Source organism: Carlito syrichta, unplaced genomic scaffold, assembly GCF_000164805.1.
Source record: "Carlito syrichta isolate Samal-C Ts95f unplaced genomic scaffold, Tarsius_syrichta-2.0.1 Scaffold301912, whole genome shotgun sequence".
Classification (NCBI taxonomy): domain Eukaryota; kingdom Metazoa; phylum Chordata; class Mammalia; order Primates; family Tarsiidae; genus Carlito; species Carlito syrichta.
In genome coordinates, this window is record NW_007246008.1 from 184038 (window position 1) to 196752 (window position 12715).

The 12715-nt window shown below is 45.6% G+C and overlaps 1 pseudogene; it reads left to right on the forward strand.

Moving 5' to 3' along the window:
* The first annotated feature begins 335 nt into the window (after positions 1-335).
* LOC103257961 lies at positions 336-2535 on the forward strand (annotated as a pseudogene).
* Positions 2536-12715: the final 10180 nt, after the last annotated feature.

Below are 12715 nucleotides of genomic sequence, written 5' to 3' on the forward strand. Positions count from 1 at the left end.
TACTTTCCCAGGATGAGATGACAAAGCTAAGATGAGCATTCCAACCTCCTGATTCCCAGGTCAGTCTCCTTTTTTATTTTAAGTCTAATGGACTATGTTGCTACTTAGGCTATTTTTACCCTCCTGGGGTTAGTTAGTTTCTGTACTATGACCAATAATGTGTGTACTGTGTATATGTTTGCATACATTTTGAGAATTATTTACTCCCTGAAGGTAGAATGTGCTCCCTGAAATATTCACTCCAGCTGCTCGTGGGGGAGGAGTTACCGCCACTCTTCAGCATCAGAATTTACCATGATGACTGTGACCTAAAAACCTCAGGAAGCCCTGGGGTCATGGCCCAGAAGCACCATGGAGACAGAGGGTTGTGTGGAGCCCACCACTGTGGCGGTGCCTCCCTGAGGGCTATAGGACCTTCCATGGACCCTGAAACACTTTCACTCTCAGGACTCAGGAATCCAGCAGATTCTGCTCCTAAAGGTACCCACTGCCTCACAGAGCCCTCTGGTCCTAAGTACACACAGCCCCCAAACCCAGCCCATTGGTCGGATCCAAGTCATGGCCCCAAAGGGGTCCAGGACCACCTAGGGATGGAGAAGACCCTGGTCAGAATGAGGCATCTTTGGAAGAAGAGTCAGCAGCGAGTCAGGAACCCTCAAGAGAAAATGAGACTGGGTACCAAGAGGATTGGGAACTCTTCTTTTCTTTCCATTCCATCTGCTTGCAACTGCCAGGGAACCCCTGGAATCCCTGAAGGGCCTTAGATTAAGGGAGGAGATTGCTCTTCTAACAACTTCTGCCATTGTACCTCTCCAGCTTTGGAGAAGATGAAGAAGAGTTGGAAGAGGTATATGATGATGAGAAATCTCTTAAGTTTCCTAATGAGTTTTTCACATGTGTCCAGTGGAAAGAAACCCCCATCCCGGAGACAGCAGCACCATCACTTTCCAACCAAGGAGGATTCTCGGGGGAGTGGATGTAGAGGTCCCAGGTCCCCTAGTCGATGTCCGCTAGGCCGAGAACAAAGTCAGGCAGCAAAGCACAGGGGCCTAGGATTGTGGGGGACAGAGGAACTGTGTCAGTTTGGACAGGCAGGCTTCTGATGGCTGACTGGACTGCTGGTATCTGGGAGAGTACATAGAAGCCTGTGGCCATCTCATCTATGCATGCAGGCAGCAGAAAAGCAGTGATCTGCATCTTTTTCGAGTTTGGGTGGGAGTCTGGGCAGGGCGGCTGAGGGGCTGGGCCCGGGTGATGTTCCAATTTCTAAGCCAGGAGTGGGGCAGGGCTGTTGACCCATTTTCTTCGGCTACTGGGTGCTTTTCTGCTCTTGGCTCTGGCCCTCTTTTTGGGCTGTCTGCAGTTAGACTGATGGTTTACGGTGGGACTAGGTGACCGGTTAGGATAAGGCCACCAGGCTCTTCTCTTGACTGAATTCTCCAGCCTTGCAGTGTTACTTGAGTCCCCTGAGAGACAGCAGCCCATGGCAGCAGCTGGTAAGAATAGCACAGTGGAGCTGGCTGGAGTTGCCTTGGGTCAAGCAGAGGACTAATAACCACTGCTTCTCGTGGACGCGACTGCCAGCCTGAAGAAGCATCTCGACTCTTGACCATAGCTACGGTTTCTGAGGATAAGCTAAACCCTTTCCACGTACTGGGGGTTGAAGCAACAGATACTGAACTGAAGAAGACCTACAGACAGCTGGCAGTGATGGCTCATCCCAGTACAAATCATCATCCCCGGCCTGAGGAGGCCTTCAAAGTTTTGCGAGCAATTTGAGACATTGTCAGCAATGCAGAAAGGCAAAAGGAATATGAAATGAAATGGATGACAGAGAACCAGCCGGGCCGGTCAGTGAATGAGTTTCCGTCCAAGTTGCAAGATGACCTCAAGGAGGCAGTGAATACCATGATGCATAGCTGATGCCAAGGAAAGCACAGGAGATTTGAAATGAACCGGGAACCTAAGAGTGGCACCGTGCTGAGTGTCATAGGTTGCATCCTGCTGAGGAAGGAGACATTTGGGCAGCGTCAAGTGAGCCGGGCCTCAAGATCCCCTGCTTTGCACTGATGGATGGAAAGGTGGATGACATCATAGAGTGGGCTGGATGTAGGAATCTCCCCAGATACCCACACAGATACCTTATCACATCTCATTTGGTTCGCGGATCCCAGGCACCAGTGGGCCGTGGAGAACCACCCCGCCTGCCCCTCTGCTGACCTTCAGGATTTCTTGAACCAGATAGCTCAAGTACCCCCAGGCCAGATGTCCAGTGGGAACTTCTTTGTAGCTTCTCAGCCTGGCCCTGGGGCCACTGCAGCCTCTAGGTCCAACAGCACAGTACCCAAGGAGGAAACCAAGCTGAAGAGATAGAAGGAAACGAGGAGGCCTTCCAGCCTCAACATCCCTTCTCTTCTTTCCTCAAATCAATTGTCAGGGAGTCAGAAGAGCTGCGTATATCACAGGCTGGTGTTTGACTTGTTTATTTTCAAATATTTTTTAAAGGAAAATCAAATAAAATCACCTGTTCCGTAAGACTTTTTTCCCTCGATTATCTCCTTCTGGTAGTCATTCTGTTCCCTTCTGGCCCCAAACAAAATATAGATGGGATGGGTAAATGATTGGGCTATTTGTGTGTGTTTGTGTGTGGTTTCCCATCTCCGTATCATTCCTTCTGTTCAGAAAAGTCCTTTGACTGCCTGGCCCCCGGAGAGGCTCCTTTTGTTTTCGGGAGCCTGAGGTAGATCAGGGTTGTACTGAAGGGGAGAATGGAAAAGTGTAGCCAAGAAGATGGAGGGGAGAGGCCCCCGAGTGGTTAAAACATGGGGGGGTGGGCTTCCTGGTCCACAGAAAGGGGTGGAGAGATGAAGGGGTGGAAAAGACAGTGGAAGAATGATGATGGGTGGTCCTTGGGGGTAGACATGGCTTCACCTCATTTCCCAAGGAAAAACTGAAGATGCTGGGTTTCAGAATCTCGGCTTGAGATCCTGAGATGTTTGCACAACCCTGTAGGGTGCACGGGGAAGGCTTTGTATACATTATCTCTTGCCTTGTGACAAACCACCCCATGACTTAGTGACTTAACACAGCAAAAAACCATTTCTTTTGCTCATGAATCTGCAATTTAGGTTGGTCTCCCCGCTCCTCCTCCCAAGATTCATAGGAGCAGCTGGACTTAGGGCTGGGGAACCTAGTTTCAAGCTGACTCGGCACAAAGCTGCCAGGCTGGCTCTGGCTATTGGCTAGAAGCTCTGCAAGGGCCATAGGTTCAGGATCTCAGACCCTCTCCACATCAGCCTCTCCAAAGGCTGTTTGGGCTTCCTCTCACAACATGGTGTCTGGTATCCAACAGCAGGTGTCTGACAAGACCCAGGGAGACCCAACCGCAGAAGTCCCATAGTGTCACTTCTGCTTTCTCAGGGGACAGCTTCATTTTTCCATGGGAGGATTATGGTAGGATTGTTAAAGCTGCACTGTTAAGTATAGCACGTGGGGTGGGATGCCTTCTTTGACCCCTTTTGGAAAATGCAATCTGCCACATCCTCAAATGACTGAGACTGAGCTGAACACATGTCCAGTGTGAGAGAATAGTGTTGAACTAGAAATGTGCAAAATTTCTTAGCCCTTACAGTGTGTCAGTTTGTTCTGCTGCTATAACACAATATTATGAGCTGGGTGGCTTATAAACAATGGAGACTTATTTCTCACAGTTCTGAAGTCTAGGATGTCCAAAATCAGGGTGCCAGCTGGTAAGTATCCGGTGAGGGCCCACTTCCGGGTTCATGAACTCACCTTTTGCTGTGTTCTCCTCTGGCAGAAAGGGAGAGGCAGCTTCCTTGGGCCTCTTTTTCAGAATACTCATCCCATTCCTAAGGGCTCCATTCTTATGACCTAATCACCTCCAAAGGCCCAGCTCCTAATGCCATCACCTTGAAGGTTAGGGCTTTAACACACAAATTTTAGGGTCAGAGCTCAAATATTCAGGCCAAGAAAAGTGTGCACAGAGTCATTTTACCTTAATTTGTACCAATGGTATATTCTTATTCTAATTGTGAGTAGAATCATATTTATGCTGAGTGTTACAGAAAATATTTCAGAAGAACTTTATTTTAATTTTGAATTAATTTCCAATTGATTCTTTTATTTTTCTGTCCCACAGATTTCTCATCAAAGTGGTATTTATCTTTGAGCAAATAACTCAGAGGCTCTTATTTAGCTTAAATTTTACAGTATAGTCCTTCCTTGGTTTAATTTGTAGTTTGCATTTTAACATTATTTTTTCTAAACCCAGGCACATCTACACGTCGATTTAAAGGTGACTGGAGCCGGGCTCAGTGGCTCAGCCTGTAATCCCACGCCTTTGGGAGGCTGAGGTGAGTGGATTGCCTGAGCCCGTGGGTTCGAGACCCGCCTGGGCAGCAAGACCTCATCTCTACAATAAATCAAAAAATCAGCCGGGCTTGGTAGCGCATGCCTGTACTTCTGGCTACTTGGAAGGCTGAGGCGGAAGGATCGCTGGAGCCCAGCAGGTCGAGGCTGCGGTGGCCGGGAACGGCCACTGCACTCCAGTCTGGGTGACAGAGTGAGACTCCAACTCTAAAAAAAAAAAAGAAAAAAAAAGGTGACTGGTTAACTGATTGCAAATCTCTCCATGACCACCTCTGGTATATTTATGAAGACGAAAGTTCTTAAATTCATTGACAGCAGGTCATCTCAGGTCAGACTCAAAAAAAAAAAAATCTAACCTGTGATCGTCCTTTGCTTGGCTTCCCTGCTCTCAAGGGTTTGGAACAAATCCTTACTGAGAATGATCTGGAAGGAAAATGTCTTGAGATGATTCAGGGAAAGGTATCCCCTTTTTTGCCCTCAAAAAAGCAAAACAATGAACAGCCCTCCCGAAATGCCTGTAGTAGTATTTTTGTTTTTGTTTTTTCCTCCTTTGCTTAGATCACAACTTCTCCTTAGGGTCGTTTTTTAAAAATGCAAATACAGGGGCTGGTAGAAATCTCATCAGGAAGGAAGTCTCAAGACGGGAACTGTAGGAAGAAGGTAGATCGCCAGGACTGGGAATAGGAAGCAGCAGCGAGGACAGGGTGCAGGAAACCTCTTGGGGCTGTCCTCTGCAGTTTCCTCATGTCTTACTGCTTTCTCCAGATGGCATTTGTTTCTAAAGGTAACACCATGGTGACATATCTTGGATTTCAATAAAAGAAGATTTAGGCATACTTTGAAAAACAACTTCTATCTCCGCCAGCAGTTTCTGTCGATGCTTTCATTTTCTGACCTAAATCAAACCAAAAAGCATCAGACTGGCTTCACCCTCAGGCCCGGGCCTGTTTCCCAGAATGAATCACTTCATGGACCATTTATCCCTGGAGGCCCAGTTCATCAACCCCAAAACTTTCTTCCTCCCTCGTGGAACCATCTCTTAGCGCAAAGGTTAGCTTCTCAAAAGTGAGATATGATGGTAATTTCCAAGGGTGATGGCCCCAGAAGGAAAAGAATCAGAGAGAGGAGGCCTCTATGGATACCTGTCAGGCCACAGCCTCACCCAAGGAAAGGCGGCTTCTAGCAATGGGTGTCTCCAGACCCAGCCACAGAAGATTAGACTCCTCCCATGCAGCTGCTCGGCAGGTTGGCCGCAGGGCTGAGGCAGCTCTGCCCAATGGGGATAGTTGTTCTGTGTAACAGAATCAGTTAGAGCTTGAGGGGACCAGGATGGGTTGGGGTGAGGTGGTGGGAAAGTCAACATGTGTCTTAAACTTGGAGACAGTTAGCAATTCAAAACAGAAAAAAAAGCAGGACAGATAAAGAACAGCCATTGAGTTAGTAGAAGCCATGAGAACCCTGAAAACCCAAGAGGTAAGAAACTATCTAGGAAGAGCAAAGCCTAGAGTTGAACGTCTTCAAACCTGAATGTGCATACTTACCTTATGAAAATCTGGTCAGAAGGCTGATTTTGATCTGACAGCTTTAGGATGGGGTCTGAGACTCTGTATTTCCAATGAGTTTGGGTGCCTCCAGAGGTTGTTGCTTCACAGGCCACACTCACCTGGTAGAAGGGTCCAGAAGAACTAAAGTTCCCAGCCTGTTCCTAAGTACTGGAACTGCCTGAGATGTAATCCAGTCTCAAGGAGTGGGATCTGGGCATCCATCTGTCAAAATCCCAGGTGATTCCACCAGGCTGCCAGGATTGAAAATCGCTGCTAGGAGCTTCAGAGTCTTGCTACCACCCATTTGCCTTCTCCAGTGAGAGGCCACTCTATGGTGGAGTGGAGATAAGAGCACCTTGGTCTTCCCAGAGGTCAAAGCCTTCTCTAACACAGCATGAATTTAGGAAGCCTCTAGGAATTCCTTAACTCAGGCTTTATGGAATAGATCTGGTGACAACAGTGAAATCAATGAGTTCAGAGCTACAAAACTTAAAAGAGAGAATATAACAGGTCACGCTGACTGAAATGTATTAAAAGATTCCAACCAGACACAAATTCCATTTTTAGTGACATCCACAGAGAAAGGCTACTTTTCATGATACCCAGGTCTAGTATTTAATACCTTTCTTCTCTCTAATTTTTGTTATTCTATCTTCTTTAAAGGGTATTCAATTAATTATCATATACAAAACTTTTGTATAAAAATTATATCACTCCTGAGCCTTTTTCCCCCATATCAAATACACTCAATGTCTTTTTCTCAAAAAAAAAGAAAGAAAAGAAAATCACTGCTAGGATTGGCAGTAGTGGAAAACTGCGGGGAGCCCGGGGGGTGGGTGGGAGGGCAGGGATATGGGATTGGCTGTGGTGGGAATCTGCCTGGGGAAGGGGAGGCACACCTCATCAACAAGGGTACCTGCATAATGAGCATCTGTACCTCCAACCCCAAATTGTACCCCACAATTTTAAGATAATAAAATTTAAAAGTGAAAAGAAAAGAAAAGAAAATCACTGCTGAGAAGGAAGTCAGTTGGTAGTGGAGAAACCGTAGATGCTGAATCAACCCCATCTCCGAGTGTCCAGAAAGAAGTAGCAGGTATCTATGTCCAAGGCCACGCCTACTCCCCTTGCCCTCTGTCTTGAACACACGCTCTGGCTCCCTTGAGGCATCGCTTCTGTTTCCATCACCATGATCAGCCCAGGTAGCCTAAACACATCATAGAGGAATTCATCGAGGATGACCATGGTGATATTTCCGTTGCTTAGTGTACAAAATGTGTAACTGGGACTGGATGGTGTCGTTATAAGCAATCCAAATCTCATAGGAAGTTTTGTTATTTCCCCACAATTTCTGAATTCATGTGGCCCCCTCATTGGCATTTTAGACATTGATACTTTTAATATACACATCTTTCGTCTCCTTTAAAGCAAGTGAACAAACGCTTCAAGCTATGTCATAAATCTACATATTTTAGGGTCCTGCCTAGCATGGAGCTTCAACGTGTCTGTTTTCTGACGCTTCTCAGTGGAAGAAAGCATCTCCAACATTCCAAAAGAGACAGAGCCCAGACGTGCAGCTGTGAAAGCGGTTTGAGGACGCAAGATCAAATATGCTGAATCTCCTGAAGAAGGAACAAACTCTTCCAAAACAACCAAGACATTTTAATCTGGGAATAATGATACTATGGGAGCTAGAAGGAAGTATATAACATGGTGCACCTACATTTAAGGAACTCATTATCTGACTAGTTAGAAACGAAGGCATGTGAGTGGTTCACTAGAAAGAGAAATCATTTAGCTTGGGATGAAACAGAGAGCTCAAGTAGTGAAAAAGAATTTGAGCCTTGAGTTTTCAGCTTCTTGAATCACCAGATAAGGAATTTGGAATATTTGAATAGCCTTCTGAAAGAGGTAGCGTCTACTCATGAAGACCATGAGAGACGAGAGACCAAAGGCCAGGGATTCCACTTTTTGAGCCACCTCAGTGCCCACCTCCGTTCAAGGGAGTGCTTGCAAGAATGAATGACTAAAGGCATGCCTGGCACAGAGCAAATGGCCAGCCAACAGTGGCCAAGGGTGGCCATTCATTGCTACTAGTGGGAAATTGTTGAAAGCTTTAAAGCAGTGGTGGGGGTTGGTGACGCGAACAAGAGGCTGGTTTTGAAAGATAGATGTGGTGGTAGCGTCAACCTTTAGAGGAAGCTGTGCTGGCACACGCAGAGGCAACTCAGAAAATTCAGGAAGGAGCTTTGAAAGAAGCTGCATTCATGGCAATGGTAAGGAGCAGTTCGGACTGATAAAACCTTGGCAGTGTGTGGAAATTTGAGGCAAATGGGTTGATAAATTGTCTCAGGGAAAATAAGTCAAAGATGATGCTGAGGTGTGAGTCTTGGCTGGCCATGAGCACAGACGTTAAAGACCCTCAGGGAAGGGAAACACTCCACTTACCTCCTCAATGTCCTCTCCCCATGATGCACACAGACTAGACAGAGAAGTTTCTACGTTCTTGCGTTTCCTTGGGGTGCAGGGATGGCGTGCAGGTTGCATTATTTAACCATAAAATACTGGCTCCAAAAGGTATTTGAGCTCGCAGGTCACACACATCTAAGTCTGAGGTAAAATGTGAAAAGTACGTTGAGCTCTTCTCTTGTTCCTCCACAGAAAACAAAAACAAACAAAAACCAAACAATTGCCCCTCACTCCCCCCCAAAAAGGAGGGCAAAGACAAAACAGAGAGTTCCAAAATAAGCACTGGACTGCCCCAAATGCTGAGCTTCAGAAAATTTAAAAAACTCACCCATTTATTAGTTCTCCTGCAGAGTAACCATCAAGTATGGATTTTGAACTTTCTCCACAAGTGGACATTCACTGAGACCACATTTCAGTGACTGACCTTCTTTGGGTCAGTGGGAGCATCTAGAGGGTTAAGTTAGTGTGTGTTTTCGTCTTCCTGTGCAGCAAGTTTCTTTCCAAAAATTAAATTGTCTCTACCTCAAGGTAAACGTGTGCTATTATTGCTAGTTACCCCTTATATTTGTTGTTTCTGAAGTGCTTTGAGCTCTCCAGAACAAAGTCTAAAATCTGAATGTTGTCAATTCTTTTTTTTTTTGAGTTGGAGTCTCACTCTGTCACGCAGACTGGAGTGCAGTGGCCCGCTCCCGGCCACCGCAGCCTCGACCTGCTGGGCTCCGGCGATCCTTCCGCCTCAGCCTTCCAAGTAGCCGGAATTACAGGCATGCGCTACCACGCCCAGCTGATTTTTTGTAGAGATGAGGTCTCGCTGCCCAGGCGGGTCTCGAACCCAAGGGCTCAGGCAATCCACTCACCTCAGCCTCCCAAAGACGTGGGATTACAGGCTGAGCCACCGAGCCCGGCTGTTGTCAATTCTTGCTTTTGCTCATATACTTTATTCAGTGATACTCCATTTGGGCTCTTCTGCTTTTTCTTCTGTTACTAAAAAGAAGCTGTTCACTTTCCTATAAGAATTTTTTTTTTCCTGTAAGTCGCACTATTGTTTTTTATTTAATCAAAATACAGTATCTATGTTTTTAATTAATTTAAAATTTTTAAATGAGTTATGCTTGCTTTTCCAGGCAACAAAATGGCAAAAATTATTTTATAAGAGAAGAATCAAGTGAGCATTTTTGTGACTTATGCTGGATATAGGTGTAAAAGGAATAGTGACTATGGAAGGAAAATTGACTTTCACACTTCTTATGTTAAAAAGTTAAAGAAATACAGATAAAAGAATGATCAGTTACCAATATTAACTTACTAGATGTGGAAGATTAAAAAAAAAAAAATTAAGCACAAAGTCATGAGGAACCTCCAAGGAGGGAACTTTCTCCATATCTACAGAGAAGATAAGTGAGACAAATGGGCTAAAACAAACCTCAGATACATTTTAAACCATCTCTGAAAAGAAATTTAGAATCAGAGGTCCAAACCAGGACTTTGGGTGGAAAAAGCACAGAGGCAATTTTAGCTCATTTCTGTATTTGATGTTTGACATCTGAACCTTGCTGACCCTAGTGGGACTAGATAATTTATTGATACAGCAAACTACTTGCCTGTGCCTAAGAGTAGGTCTTTCATATGCAAACCCAGAGACAATTAAGCACAGAGTCATGAGGAACCTCCAGGGAGGGAGCTTTCTCCATATCTACAGAGAAGACAAGTGAGACAAATGGGTTAAAACAAACCTCAGATACATTTTAAACCGTCTCTGAAAAGAACTTTAGAATACCTGTATCACCTTCTTTCTCTGGCTCTCCCACTCAGAGCCACTGTCCACCTGTCCTAATCACCTTCGGGCCAGGTACCGGACAATGGTACAGTGACTATGTCCCACGACCCACTGGAATTACTCAAACTAGCCAATCTTAATCCTCCTTACCCTGCCTCTCTGGTTCCCTCCCGAGGAAACTACTATTAAGAATCTTGTCCACATTTTTCTCTCTTGCTTCCTCTGCTTCCTGAGGACTCCGATGTGTCACTGTGCAACCCTGCATGGTGTGCTGTGTCCCTGTCTCTAAGGATCTGTGAATATAAACATCTTCCTTCATGATAGTCATCTCTGTGTCTTCGTGTCTAACCATGCCTGATTAAAACAAATCCCAGGTATATTTTAAAAGTCCCTGAAAAGGACTTTCAAATAACTGGAGCACTTTGAAAATAGAAAGGACCCCCAGGATATGGCAATTTTCTGTCCTATAGATAAGTAATCAGAACCCAGCAATCCAGAAAATGAAGTTTAACATGGTGTGTGTGTGTGTGTGTGTGTGTGTGTGTGTGTGTGTGTGTGTGTGTGTTGGGGAGAAGGAGGAGGAATTTAGTGTCTTAGATGTCTTTTAATTTCATCTTGTATATATTATTCTATATAATCAGGCATATCATTATAAACTTTATGTTGTGCTATTTATTTCTGCATCTGCGCACTTATATCCAGTTTTGTATCCTGTGTGCTGTGAAGTGCCTGGCACATTTTTAGCACTTTCAGAAGAGTAAGACTTAGCAAAATCTAAATATCGTACTCTCCTATCATTCATGGCATATTCAAAAACATATTTTTTTTTAGTGTTCCTAGTTTCCCTTTGCCTGATGTGCTTGTTTTGAAACATTGGTAGGCAGGTGGGGTGGAGGGCTCCGTGGGAAGAGAGACCAGCCTTAGCTAGACAGATACCAGATCAGGGATTGGATGCCTTTGTCAACTGCAGCCTGGCGGGAGGAGTTTCTTCCTATTGGTTACAAAAATTATCCCCAAGAGACAGAATGGGCACTCCGAGTCAAAGCCAGGTGGCAAAAGCCAAGATCCAAATGAGATAAAAACGTGACCAAAATTCAAGAGCCAGAAGTAGGATTTGGCGGGGGTTTCAGAGCTGAGCATTTGGAACCTACTAAGGAGAAGAGCAGAGCACAGGTAGGCAAGAAGCCAGCTAAATATGTGCTATTTATGAGAAGACCTGCGAGCTCCCTCAACTAGTGGGTAAGTGAATCCTGAGGGTATCACGTTGGCCGGAAGGGTGGGTGAAAGCAAAGTGAACACCTGTCTTAGGTTGGGCTCCCCTGGGAATGCATTCTGAGTGCGCAGGAGCTTTCCTGGGGAGCGCTCTCGGAAGCCAGGTGGGGCAGACAGAGGAGTGAACTGTGACCAAGCCCTCAGGTGATTCTACAGGTAGTCTGGAAGTGGGCTAGCAGTTCGGAGTTGTCCAAAACTCAGGCAAGAAAGTTGGGCTTTTGTATCTCCTCAGTGGATGTGGACTACTTTGGAGGAGGGAGAGTCACTTGAGTGGGCCAACTTCAGCTTTGCCAAAGGCGATTCCTGGAGATGCAGCTGTGGGCTCAGCAGCCAACACTCAAGACAGTTGGAGGAACAGGAAGGAGCACCTCAGTCCTGGAGGAGGCTCTGGGTGGCGTCCACCACAGCATCTTACGAGACCAAAAACCGGCACACGCTATTTTTGGAATTGGGTGTGTTACAGCCCCAAACTATCCTATTATCTTGAAGCAACATCAAAATGTCATGTTCTGCTGGACCAGAAAATGAGATGGACCAAACCTGTCCACGATAGGTTCTCAGTGTTCCTATTAACTTCTTAAGAATCCACATAGGGTTGGGACTTGTAGCCCAAGGAGGTGATAGTCTAGTTGCAATTCTGCTGACACAGCTGAGCTGGAGAGTACGGCTACAGCATACCAGGTGTTTGGCTGAGAAGTTGTTTCAACTCATTAGCCAAAGATGGAGGACCTGCATTCATCAGATGCAGGGCATCCTTCCTGGGAATCCTCAGTACCATTTCTCAGGTCACTCTGACTCCAGAGCATGATGATTTGAACCAAGATGTGCAGAAGTCACGAGAACTAATCACTGGAATTTCTCTGCTGCTTCTCCACTTGCCTGGGACCCCACCCCTCCCCAGCACACACACAGACAGACACACACAAGTACAGTACTGTTCTACCGTAGCCTTAATTTTACAGATCTCCTGCTGAAGGTTCTGACTAATGGTAAGTTATTTGTTCAGAAAGATTTTATGGCTCTCATAAAACGTCAATTACAGTTTTAAAATAACTTGTAGTTTTTCTGTAACACGATGCTGCCATCTTGGTTCCCAGAGGGTGTATTAAATTCAAGTAGCAATAACAAATCATTTAAGCCATAAATAAATAACCTGAGATGGAGTGTTGTTAAGAGTTCATAGTCTCCCATACACTCAATAGAGGTTGAGGCTCCACTCAATTAAAGTGACCTCGGGAGGGGGGTGGACAGGGGCCAAACTGCA